Source organism: Chroicocephalus ridibundus, chromosome 1 (assembly GCF_963924245.1).
Source record: "Chroicocephalus ridibundus chromosome 1, bChrRid1.1, whole genome shotgun sequence".
Taxonomy (NCBI): Eukaryota; Metazoa; Chordata; class Aves; order Charadriiformes; family Laridae; genus Chroicocephalus; species Chroicocephalus ridibundus.
Window position 1 is genome coordinate 117,643,294 of NC_086284.1, and position 12,454 is coordinate 117,655,747.

Genomic DNA, 12,454 nt, shown 5'->3' on the forward strand with positions numbered 1-12,454 from the left:
AAGTCATAATTTTTCCATCACTTAAAGCTTTCCTAAGCACATATCCTTGATTCTTGGAAGCCATCTCTTCAAGGGGAGGGGTATTATGCATCCTTAGGATGTTAACAAAGTTGAAGGACTCCTACATATTGAAGTCACAGTTCAGAAGAAATTCCTTTGTATGAGCACCGTAGCAGGTACTATAAGCCCACTAATTCACAGCAAAATCCCCATAGGAATAAGCTTTCTCGCGCGCTTTAATAAGCCTTCAGCATTTCACCTATATGTGCTCTAGAAACAGGTTTAAATGGGTAGAACAAGTATTGCAGCCTGAAAAGAGAAGCTTGGATTTAATAAGAAAGGCCTTTAAATTCTGCTAAAAATAGTTACTGTGGAAAAGAGGAAGACATGAGAGCTCACACCCCCACATTTTTCCTTTGCTTTCACACAAAACCATGCGGAAAAAAGCAGAAAAGACAAGTGAAATTTTGCAGCGTATGTGCTATGCAGAGGAAATTAATTTCATTAATCAGCACTTGTGGTAGTTACCCTTTGCACTCAGAGGGAAGGCCGTTCAAATACGTCACTGCTAGATTTCTCCTGTAGACCCACTGACATCACCAACTTTTTCCGAATGGCAGAGCCACCACTGCAGAAATGCAATTCCAGTGCAGTCAGACATTATTATTTTGAACACTTAGTAAAAAAACCCCAAACAAACAAAAAACAATCTCCCCCTATTTCTCAGTCAACAGCTCAGAGAAATATCAGAAAGGGCAGAACTGGGTAAATACTGAAAACCAAAACACAGCACCTACTCTCCAGTGAGGATTCATAGCCACATTCCTTTCTTCAGAACTGCCATCCCTTTTATTGGTTTTGATGTGAATCAACATTCCCATCTGTGTTAATGAGAACTAAAAGTACATGTGCGTGCTGTTAATACAAGAATGTCCAGGCTGAATGGGAAGTATCCCAGATGTGTTCTCAGAGACGTACATCACCAAAAAGTGATTGTGCACGTGCACTAAAAGCATCTTTGTCAGACAAATGATCCCATTGCAAAGCAGAGTAATATTTTTAGGAGGTTTTTTTTCTCAGCATTTGATGGCTGTAATATCAGCATGTGGAATATGAGATATATGGAGTAATGAACCGAATTCAGCTGATAACACTCATCTGTTCACCAGTGGAAGTAAATGACACCTTTTTTTCTTTTCCTGTAAGAGAAGGAAGGCAGCCTTACCAAAGAGATCCCAGCGGCCTGAGAAGTTAAGCCATTCACACAAAGCTAGACTCTCCCCTACGCAATGTCAATAACAAATGAAAAAAACTTTGTGGAGAAAGAGAAAAATCCAACAGTTTCGGGTTACAGAAAATCACCTTCATCTTAGAAAGGAAAATAACAATAACAAAACCTCCACAGCTCAAGAGATTTCTTGTTTTCATTTTTCGCCCTAGCCGTCCCCAACCTTCAGCCTGTAAAACTGTCAAGATTTGAAGAAGTTAAATGCTTCATCCCAGCACAGATTAGAGCTCAAGTATGGCCTTGTTTACAGAAGAAAAAAAAAAAAAAAAAAGGGGAAAAAAAAAGAGGACTTTCAGCAAACAAAGGCAGGTTTCACTTGTGCAACCTACTTTCAGCATGGCAGGACAAGACAGCACCGACCCCTTGGAAGCATGCGAGGGAGTCTGCCCCTCTCGTGTCCTAGACCCTTCACCGAGAGGTCTCAAAACTAATTTCATCCAAAGATGCTGCTGAGTGATGGCCCACTTCAAGGGGTTTGGCGTTCAGTGTGCACTGGTGCTCAGGCCAACTGAAGGAGGAAACCTCAGGCAGCGTCCGCCTGCTGGGCTCAGTCCTCTCCCTGTGTTCAGCAAAGGTCATATGTGGGGGATCCCTCCCCTGGCATCGCCCCCTAGGTACTGTGCTCCTCCACCATCCTGGGCCCAAGGAAGTCCTCGCTGGACCTGTGAAGGCCATTTTAAACCTGGGCGATGGGCTCAGAGGCAGTGTTTGCCCCTGTACAGTGCTCTGGGCTTAGCGCACCACTGTTCATCAGCCTGTGCGGTGTGATGCATGCTCCAGAGACCAGCGGTCCTGTGGCCTTCAAGAGTGGTTTGCATGCTGTGGCAGGCCCTTCAGAGGGCTAACAGCTTTGCAATCAGGTAACATCCAAGCTAGCAGACAGACTCTCTTTCCCATCATCACTCAGCTAGCCACATCCACAGATTCCTTATCTCAGCAGGGCCAAACTGAAGGGTCAAACTCTGCCCTCATAAGAGCAAGGCAGAGAGTCACTGCTATCAAAGTGTGCTGGGGACGGGACAAGTATCAAAAGCACAGTGCATGGCTGGGACCAGAGTCCAGCAACACTCAGGGCAGGCAGCATGCTGGGCGCCAGCCCGGCCATGCACCGATAAATAACATGCTTTGGTGACATGGTGCATTAGAAAGCACAGGTAGTTATGTCTGCTGTGCCATGGTAAGTCAGGAGTGATGAATAAATTTAAAAAAATCTTCTGAACTCAGGAACAGTGAGGGGGAAATGTGGAAAATTAATTCAAATATGTTAAATGCAAAATGCACCCACATTGTTTGGCAAGTGTAACATCGTCCCGATTGCGGCGTGGATATTTGATTTTTACTGCTCAAAGCACCAGGGGTTCTTGCCAAAAACAAAGTCACCTTAATAATCTATAATTAACCTTCTTCAATTACCCTCAGAGCAAACTGCTGTACTTTGTTATTGTGAGGCATCACTGTTTGTGAAAACACCACGCAGAAGAGCCCAGCGTTCTCACATGGTCCACACAGGAAAGAGTGGGCAGGTCTCTGCCCCCACGGCATGCAAGCTGGCACTCACAGTTGCCCTCATCCACCCCTCCTCCTCTCAGGACAGTTCCTGCAAGCTCTTCCCCTGCAGCAGAGGTGGTTCATGTGCTCTTAAAGGAGAACCCAAGCATCTCCTATGGTTTCCACCCCAGCGCGTGAAGATAGAGCAGCAGATACACTGGTTCTCCTCAACAAAGCAGGCTGCGCTGGTCGCAATGGCTGTGCCAGCCCTCCCAGCCAGGGAGTCACAGCCCTCGGCAGTTGCAGGCTGTGAAGAAGACATGGGCTGGTTGGTTTTTTTTTTAATATTAGCACCAGCTATTTCAGCACAAACTCTGGGTGGCTCAAACTCTGTCACCGGCTGTACGGTGCTGTAAGTTACTATTTGTGCCGGTGGCTTTGTAGGCTTCTGCTGGCTCATAAGGGACTGAGAGCCTTGGTCCTGTTTTCACAAGCAGCTTAGCCTGCCAGGGCACGGTAGCTCTGCGGGAGCATGACTGTGCCTGAGGTGGCCTCATCCTGACTACCCTCACCATGGCCCCAGGAGGGAGAACAGGGACAACACGGCTGCCGCACCAGGTGACTGATCGGGTAGACACCGCTAAAATGCCCGTGCTGGGCTGTGTTCTCCATTTTTGTGTTATTACACAGAAGATATTTAAATGCAGCAATGAGCAAGCATTGAAAAGGGACCTGCTTGACCTCAGAGGGCTGCTGGAGCCCTGCCTCTCCTGGCAGGCAGGGCACCTGCGCTCCCTGCTCCGGGTGTTAGCAGTGCCGGAGTGGAGCTGAGGACAGCCGGATCCCTGGAAAGCCTGCCTAATCAGGCATTTTGCTAGTTGGCACAAGTGACTGCATCATGGGGGAGATGATTTTCAGTCTGATTCCTATCCAGATAGGACAGTTGTGTTCTGTGTTACCCGGGGAACAGAGCCTGTCCTTGCATTCACTGGGGAAAAAAGTGTAAGGCTCTGCATTGGCTTCACAGTGGACCACATGGAGGCGAGGTCTGAGGTCTTCGGTCCTAGAGGTTTTGCAGAGGTCCACGGAAGTTCAAGCTGTCCTAATCATAAAACCGCAGTGACAATGAGAAACGGACACAGTGCAAAGGTAAGCATGAATATGTTTAAGCATGTGGGTCAACATGATGACGTGCATATATGAAAATGCACGTGTAAAATGAATGAATCAAGGTGTGAAATAGCATGTTTGAGAAGCAGCTTTTTAGATCTGCCTTCTACATGAGATCTGTTGGGCATTTGTCCTGCCAACTTGTAAGTGGGTTTTGCTTGTCCGAATGTTGTTTTGATTTTAGCAATCCACAACTGATCCACACGGTGCTTGGTTTCTAGATGCCGGCTTGCAAAAATCCCAAGAATTACTTCCATACAGTCAATCAGAGAGAGGGACAAATCTCACTCTGGAACGTTTATCCCTCAGAGCCTGCTTGGAATCTGGTTCAACACACTAACCCAACAAAGAAAATAAATAAAATCAGCCTGCTTTTCTTGGCCATCTTTGTGAGCTGCATCAATTTACTGGAACATGAGACAAGCCCAAGAACCAGCATCAGCAGCAGGATCTGGTGGGCTGAGGGCAGAGAAAAGGGACAGGTCCCTGTTGGCAAACGCTGGGCATTAAATCAACTCTGACTGTTGTATGTAATTTCACCCAAACCATTGTGTTTGGACCTCTCCTGTCTTTGAGAGTGGAGCAAGGCAAATCACACCTCGTACCCACTAACAGCATGTAAATGAGCTAATGAGAATCGATGAACATGCCGCTACCTCACAGCCCAGTTTCCTACCTGCAATTTCCCCATGTGGACAAGCACAGTGTTTGCAAGTGTGAATGCCATTCTGACACAGATTTGTATATATAACGCAATGCTGATTTCAAGAGGAGTCACGCCTGAAGAGCAGAGTTACACCCTCTGTTAAAAGCAGAGCTGAAAGCACTACCTGTAATCAGCGCTGCTGGGCATTGTTATCCTCTGCTTTGGTTGTGGTTAGGCTTCATTTTAAAGGCATTAGCTCTGCCGGGATGAAATTTTATATACCAGATATGGTTTAGACTAATCTATTTTAAAAAATCCACCAAAAAAAAAAAAAGAAAAGAAAAGAAACATCTATTTCTAAGACTAACAGTAAGAAAATAAGAAGCTTTTTCCCCCTGTGCTGAGATTGTGCCTGTATATCCTTACAGGGCTCTGGCTTGTTTCTGTGTTGGAATAAAGAATTCATTGGTCAGAAAAACACTGTGAGGGACCCTGCTTTTTCTGACCCTATGAAAAAAATATGCCCATATGTGTGTTAAAAAGCATTAGCTGGTTTCAGTTTACATGTGCTCGGTAGAGGGATCAGCACAGAAAGCCTCCAAAACCTCCATCTGCAGCAAGGTTGTGCTGGCAACCTGCAGACTGGACACTCCTCACGTTGGAGTATTTTTCTTGCCAAACGCAATATTTTTTGGCAGATTTGCTTATTTAGCGACAGCTATGTATCTGTCCTTGCTGATGCGTCTGCAGACATAGCTCACTCCAGTGTACACGCAAACCAGACAGCAACATGGGAAGTGCAAATTCAGGGCTTTCAGGAAGCAAAGCTCAAAAGGACTCAATTCCAGAAACCCGCCAGGTTGACATTTGAAGGTGGGAGGGGGAGTTCAGGAGAAAACAAACAAAAGCAAAAGCCCCCAAAACCTAAAACAAGAACCAAACCTGAAAACATTTGAACCTCAAACTTAAATGTGTTGTCCAGCTTTGGTTTGTTTCTTTTCCCTTCGAAACTAAATGAGAGTAATTTTCTGTAAGTGTAAGGCATGGGACTTCCCCCTTTACATGGGTATCACCACTTTATTGATGGAAACCCTCGGACCTCTGGGGCACAGGTACCTTATACTTGGTTGCGCCTTCCTTCAGAGGCACCATCCGCTCGCTGTGAGGCTCAGATGAGTCTGTTGAACTGAGCTCCCCTGACAATATATCTTGTCTTCTACTTAGGGCACTAGGAGAAGGCGAAGAAGAGAAGGGGAGGCCTGAGACCTAAACGTGCTCATGAAAGGCCACGAGAACAGAAAAAGAAATCCCACAGCACAGGTGCCATGTTTGGTCTGTTCAGAAGGTGTGCCGCCCGTGCCCATATACACACATGTTCCCTCTCTCACAGCCGCGCCCTGGTTTCCAGAGGTTTGCAATCTTCAGAAGAAGGCTGCACCATAGTGAGAAGCTTTGAAAGGCTGCAAGCACCACCAGCAACCCTAGGATCACCTTTGGAAATCAGCCTGAAGCAAACATGTCTGGAAGAGCGCTCCCAAGCATTTGGCCCTGTCCCTGCCACCATGGGAAAGATCTACCCCAGGGTAAGGTGGCACACGACACACAGTGGACACCTGGCACCGCCCGCCCTGTTGGGTGAGTGTGGCTTCGCAGTGGGCTCAAGGAGAGGGACAGGATCGGACTCACTGCCCCCATGCCCTAGTGAGATGCTGGCACCGTGCATTTTCCAGCATCAGCACCCTGCTATCACTGCCATGGAGCTTCCCCCACCCAGCAGCCATGCCTCTGCACACCTCCGGACGCTGGCCATGCTGGTTTGGTCTCTCCCCACACAGCGGGCTCTCCCCCCAGCCTGGTCCTCTCTGCCATGTCCTCTGTCAGCCTGGCAGGGCTTCCCGGAGCCACCCTGCATGCACACTGCGGGCGCCCTGTGCCTCCATAGTCACACAAAAGTGCCTTTAAACCAGCTGGGGAGAGCTCATCTGTGGTCACCTTCTTCTTTTTCTCACCTACTACAGTGAGGACTCATCATCAATCAAAACTCCCATTCCTCTGTAATTTCTGAATGGCAGTGGACAAGCTGGGAGCAAAACATCTTACAGTTACTCTCTGCACATGCAAGCTTGTGCTCTGTGCTGCTGGCTTTCATCACGTTTCCCCTATTCCAGTCCTCGGTGCCATCAGCTCTTCTTGTGCTGTAGCCTGAGCAATCTCTGCAGTGACTAGCCCTTCGAATCAGACCGAATCTGATTAAAGCTTATTTTTCTACTGGGTAAACAAGATCACCCCTTTGAGGAGCATCGTTAATAACCCCTTTCCATCCTGCTCACCTCCCTTGAGGCACAACCTCCTAACATCCTTTCTTTAGGTAAATCCTTACAACGCTCACATTAATCCCCTGTTTCTCCAGCTTAATGGCTTTGCCTGTAGCACTGTAAGGACTACCTTTCTGAAGTCCTCTGTCTACATAGTCAATTATCTCATCAAAATAAACCTACTACGATAGCCTGGCATGAGATAGCCTTGGTAAACTCATTTTGCACTTTATCTCATTTCCCATTTACTGAGGCCAGGCTAGTTGGCTGCTTGGAGATCCCAGCTCACATACCACTCCAGGCTGGGTTTCTTAATGATAGCAATGACCTTTGCTATGCTCCTCTCCACTGGCAGAAATTCTTACCACCAGACAGTGTTTTCAACTACCAGTTCCTGAACTTGGGGATTATGTTGCCCCTCATTTCTCCCTACCACCACCCACACATACAACCATCCCCTGTTCACCAAGGAGTGCAATCAGCTCTTCTGGTTTGCCTCCTCCTGGCCACGGCACAAGGAGCCTAGGGGTTCCTCATACCAGCCTCGTTTATGGCTGGACACATTTGTGTCAGTCCAAGCATGGTCTCACAGGTTTCCCTATCGCAGCCAAGACAACTTAAGCCACGCATGGCTAGGTTACATCAAAGCGGCTGGCATGACAGCGATATTCAGTGGAAAAAATGAGAAGGCTCTGGAGACCAAGGATGGGATAAGCAACATTTCACTTCCCAAGCACCAGTCCCAGTGCACGCAGATGACTGAACAGCATGCAAAAAGATCTCACACTCCTCTGCTTCTTACAGCCCCCGCAGCTACTCCAGCACGACGGCTGCTTTGACAGACCAGAGACCAACACATTTCCCAGACCCAGCAAACGCCTGCTCTGACACGAAGGCTGACCCCTGAGCTCACGCTCTTGTCACATCCCTGTCAAAAAAGAAGCTGTCCTGCGCTCCTACTGCTGAGGGTTTGGGGTGGAACATAGCGAAGGGGTCTTCAATATAGAACAAAGGCGCAAGTGTTATTTTCTCCTCTGCTCCAAGCAGAAGTGACTGCTTGGAGGAGAGGCAGAGCCACTGGCATTGCCAGGGTATGGGTTGCAGCAATATTGGACCTACAAGAGGGGCAGCATCCTTATTCCCACACCTCCCTCTGTCTCCCGGAGTTGTGATTTTCTCAACTCTCAACTGCCTCGTACAACACATGGTCTGACATATATCTCCAATCAAATATGTTTGGGTTTTTTTCCCTCCAAACCAGATCCTCTTACACTGTCTTGCAGCTTTGTGCAGCCACATACCTGGCAGATCAGTGACAAGCTATTTCCTCCCAGATCTCAAATGCTATCTCAGTTTTAGAGGAAGAGGTTTCACAGTTAGCATCTTCCTTTGCCCAGTGATTGCTGTTAAGAGTTTGCCCCTCCTTTCTGCCAGACCAGGGCCATCGTGGGAACACACCAGAGGGCTAACCATAGCACAGTGGTGTCTTTGGTGGCCTCCTCCAAAGGCTTCATTCCCCTGCAAGTTTGGGTACATGCACGGGGTGAGGGCGAAGCAGTCGAGGTCCTTGCAACACCACCTTCCAGGAGGAATTCTCCATGCATCAAGACAATGTCACCATTGAATTGCATCACACAAAGTGCGTAAGTACAGAAAGGAAGCAGGCGGATATTTTTAAGCCTTGTTAGACGAATGGATAAAAACTGAGCATTCAGTGGTGTTGTTCATGTGTTCCTCCTCTGTCACACACCAGCACTTCCCAATTCTCTGAAATCTAATTCATGAAGAATGAAATTCAGAAGTAACCTTTCAAATGTCGTGTTTTGCTGTGCCTAAGCCCTTTCCCACTAATTCTCATGCCCTTTGGTTCTTTTGGTACATGGCCAAAAGCAGGGTCATTCTGAGGAACAGCAATGTTTTAGAAGGAGCTGGTAAAGAAACAGCCAGAAGAGAAAGGCAGGAGAGAAGGCTCAGGTCACAGCCCAGCATCAGAGAAATCCCTTTGGTGGAAAATAACCAGCCAATAAAACAACTCAAAGTTGCTACAGGGCTTTTCCTAACCTATCATACCTAGGATTTTGCCTAGTCTCGGTTTAAGTCATTCAAGCTGAAGGAAAGTCACCCTTCAGCCTGGCAGGTCCTGGGGCTATAAGCGCTCCCTGATAAGCTAACTGGAATTTCTGAGCACCATTCTCATCCGCCTGCTTCCCCAGACCTCAGCTAGTGCCTCCACCTCTTCCTTACTCAAGTTTAGCTCTCATGCCTGTACACAACCTGTGATTTCCTTAGACAGCTTGAACACACTTGCAACTTGCTGGCAGAAGAAGAGACCCTAACTCCCCAGCCTTGCTCCTTTCCCACCCTTATTTTTACACACTCTCTCACCTTCACCTAACTCTATTTTGCCAGGACGGAGGGCCAAATGGGCTTTATACTGGACGTGGATGGTCCTCACAGCAGGAGGTGGATGCATGCAGCTGGGAGGAGGGAAAGCTGGAGGGAAAGAGGAGGAGCAGTAGTTTTTGGAGGGATCCAGTAGTTAATTTGCCTCCGCTGTAGTGTGGAAGCACATGTTGCCTGTGCAAACCACACGTGTTTGGCCACATCTGCTGCTGTTGCAACGCCAGGAGCCTTAGCAGAGCTACCATTGGGATCACAGTCTCTCCCAGAAGGCTGGACTCCCTCTCCCGTGGCTGTTCTTCATATTCCTTGCACCTGACACATCTTTTCTACAGTGTGGCCTGCAATTATATTCCCCAGACCGTATCTTTTCACACAGAAAGGAGAAACCTGCCCTCAGAGCAGAATGCACATTCAGCACTTTAAACATTGCTGCTTCTGCAATGCAGGAAGAGCATCGTGTTTCAAAACCTATAGCATGATGAAACCTCCTCCCCTCCCATCCCCAAGTGGCTGGCCGCATTTAACTCACCACGTCCTGCTAGGGCGTATCTTCATTGGAAAGTGCCAAGACTCTCAAAATTTAGCCTGCCAGTGGCTGTAAGGTGAATTGAGAGTGACTGTAAGGCAGGCTTGATGGACCCCTCTGCTTGCAGGCACGACATCCCTCCGATGGGCTCCCCCGGTTTACCACAATACACTCAGGAAGGACATGGACGCAGCTGCCAGCAGCCCATGGAAAGAAAGCGGCAGAAGGGACAACAACGCAGACGGCTTCACCCTGCAGGTGAGGAGCACGGTGCCAGCGCTGGCACACAACCGAAACTGAAAACGTCACTTGATTTACATCAAGGAGCAACTGGCCTGACAGCCCTGGAGCCTCAGATCCACTGCTTGAGCCAAACCCCATGTCCACAGGAGCTGGCCGGAATTGCTTCACTGTCATCCCCAGGCTCGGAAGCAGGACTTGCAGCCTGCTGGGGAGGTGCCTGTCCCTACACACTCCCGTTTAGCAACAAGCCAACTATAAACCTAATGGAAGGTCAGTAAGGATGAGTTCCTTTTGCTAGATGAGGACATGAGAGAGGTGATCAGAGCCCTCAGCTCAGCCAGGAGATATTCCCTTTATCACTGACCTTGCTGGTTGTCCCAAGTCGGCATTGCACTGCCTCTCTTTGTGGTAAAGCAACCTGCTTATCTTCTACTCTGCAGAACCATGGTTATGAAACAGACTCAATGGGGTTTTTTTTTAATTTTTTTCTTTCTTTTTAAACCTGTGTTAAAGAGGGCTTTTGGAAGGATCCTGAGGAGAGTGGCAGGTGCCACAATGCATAGATTCCACTAGTTTTCCACTGTCTCCCTTTTGCCCCGGGCAGTGAGCCAGACACTTTCTTGGACAGTTTGTGGAAGGAGGCAAGACTGGACAGAAAGAGGCAGATATTTCTGCAGTGAAGTCTGGTTTCTCGATTAAGAGGATTAAGTCCAGTATTCCCTGAAACCACGTTGGTCACTCAGAGGCACCTGCTCAGCTGCCGTCTCCAAAACTTGCTTCAGTCAAGCCCTTCAAAGTGTCTCTCACTATTCCCCAAATATGCCCACGCATGATCCCATGTCCAGTCAAAAGCCAGTTTTTGCACCTGGCTTCCCCCCAGGCACAGGCTGTGTTTGCAGCCAAGGCTGTTGCTGTCTTTTTCAGCTGTGCTTCCTTGGACAGGATGGAGGGAGGTGGGGGCGCCCCACAGCATTACCACGGGCAGTCAGGCAACAAGTGAGGCTCACCATCCCACCAGGGCTAACTGGAGAAACTGAGGCAGAAAGTGCCCTGCTGTGCCTAGAAAGGAAGCGCAGAGTCAGAAGCACTCGCTGCCGCTGGGTGCCCATCCCCTGCTGCAAACATCCAGCCAGACGGAGCGCAGCAGCCCCGAGCATCCTCCAGCTAACGCTTCCCTCACACGTGCATGCGGAGTCACGCACCACCGCCTCACCAGCAATTGCTGCCCGAGCTCCCCGCAGCGAGCCAGCCAGGTCCCGAGCAGACCTCACGTGGCATTTGCTGCCCCTGTTTTGAATGCCCCTGTTGCAGTGGCTTATTATTTACTGGCCAGTGACAAAGACAGACACGCACCTGGGGACTGAGAATTAGGGTAAGCCCAGAAATATTCCCCACTCAAAAAAATGCCTGCTGTCATTACAGAGAAAAAAGCGCTATTAAAAGAATGAGAGACTGTTAAGGGGTTGGCACTGGTCCAAAATGAACATGCTCGAGGGCCCCAGGAGATCCCTTGGATAGTCACCTTTGAACCTGGGGGCCAAAGAGAAGAGGTGAAAAATGAGAACTCCAGATGTTCCCTTGCAGTCCCATTTCAGGGACAGCTGTAGGATCTAGAACAGGAGGCACCGCCGCATTTAAGAGGGTGCACTGCACATTTTTAATGTTCACCTTCCTTCAGCTCTTGGCCTGAAGGCCTCACGTAGTTCTGAGGAAATGTCCCACAGGGTCTAAACCAGTACGTAGCTCCAGCACTGCAACGCTACCCTTCACAGCCCCTCCGAATAGGAGCCCTCAACCCTGGGCTCATCTAGAAAGGCACATTTTTTTAGTCAGAAAGAATTACCCTTTTTTTCCAGATGAATGTGAAGGAAAATTCTGAGTCTTAGTGAGTGCTAACCACAGTGTCCAACACATGTCAGCGGCATGTCAGCGAGCTGCTCCATGGTGGTACTTTCCAGAAGGCATATCCTGGCCATTGGTCCACCACAGCCTAAATTTTCATTAAAAAAAAATACAAGAAAAAAACCCAGAAAGGTGCAACATGGTGAGTCTCTAACTCTTTGCATGGCTCAGAACCAGATGGCCACCCTTGCCAAGCAGGAGCAGTTGTGCCCACCTCTCCACGCCATGGTGAGTCAGGGCAACGCTGCCCTGCACCATCTCGGAGCTGGAGGTGCCCCCTGATGGAGAGCGCTCTCCTCGCCCACCTCATGGGCATCCCATGGGACTCATATAAGGAGATTCCTTTGGGATCAATGCTTGCATTTGAGCCTGAAAACCGCCCCCCTCCCCACGCCATGTTTGCAGGCTCCTTATGCTGGCTCCTGCTGATGGCTCATCGTCCATCGTCTGTCAGCAAGGAGCCCTCAAAGTTT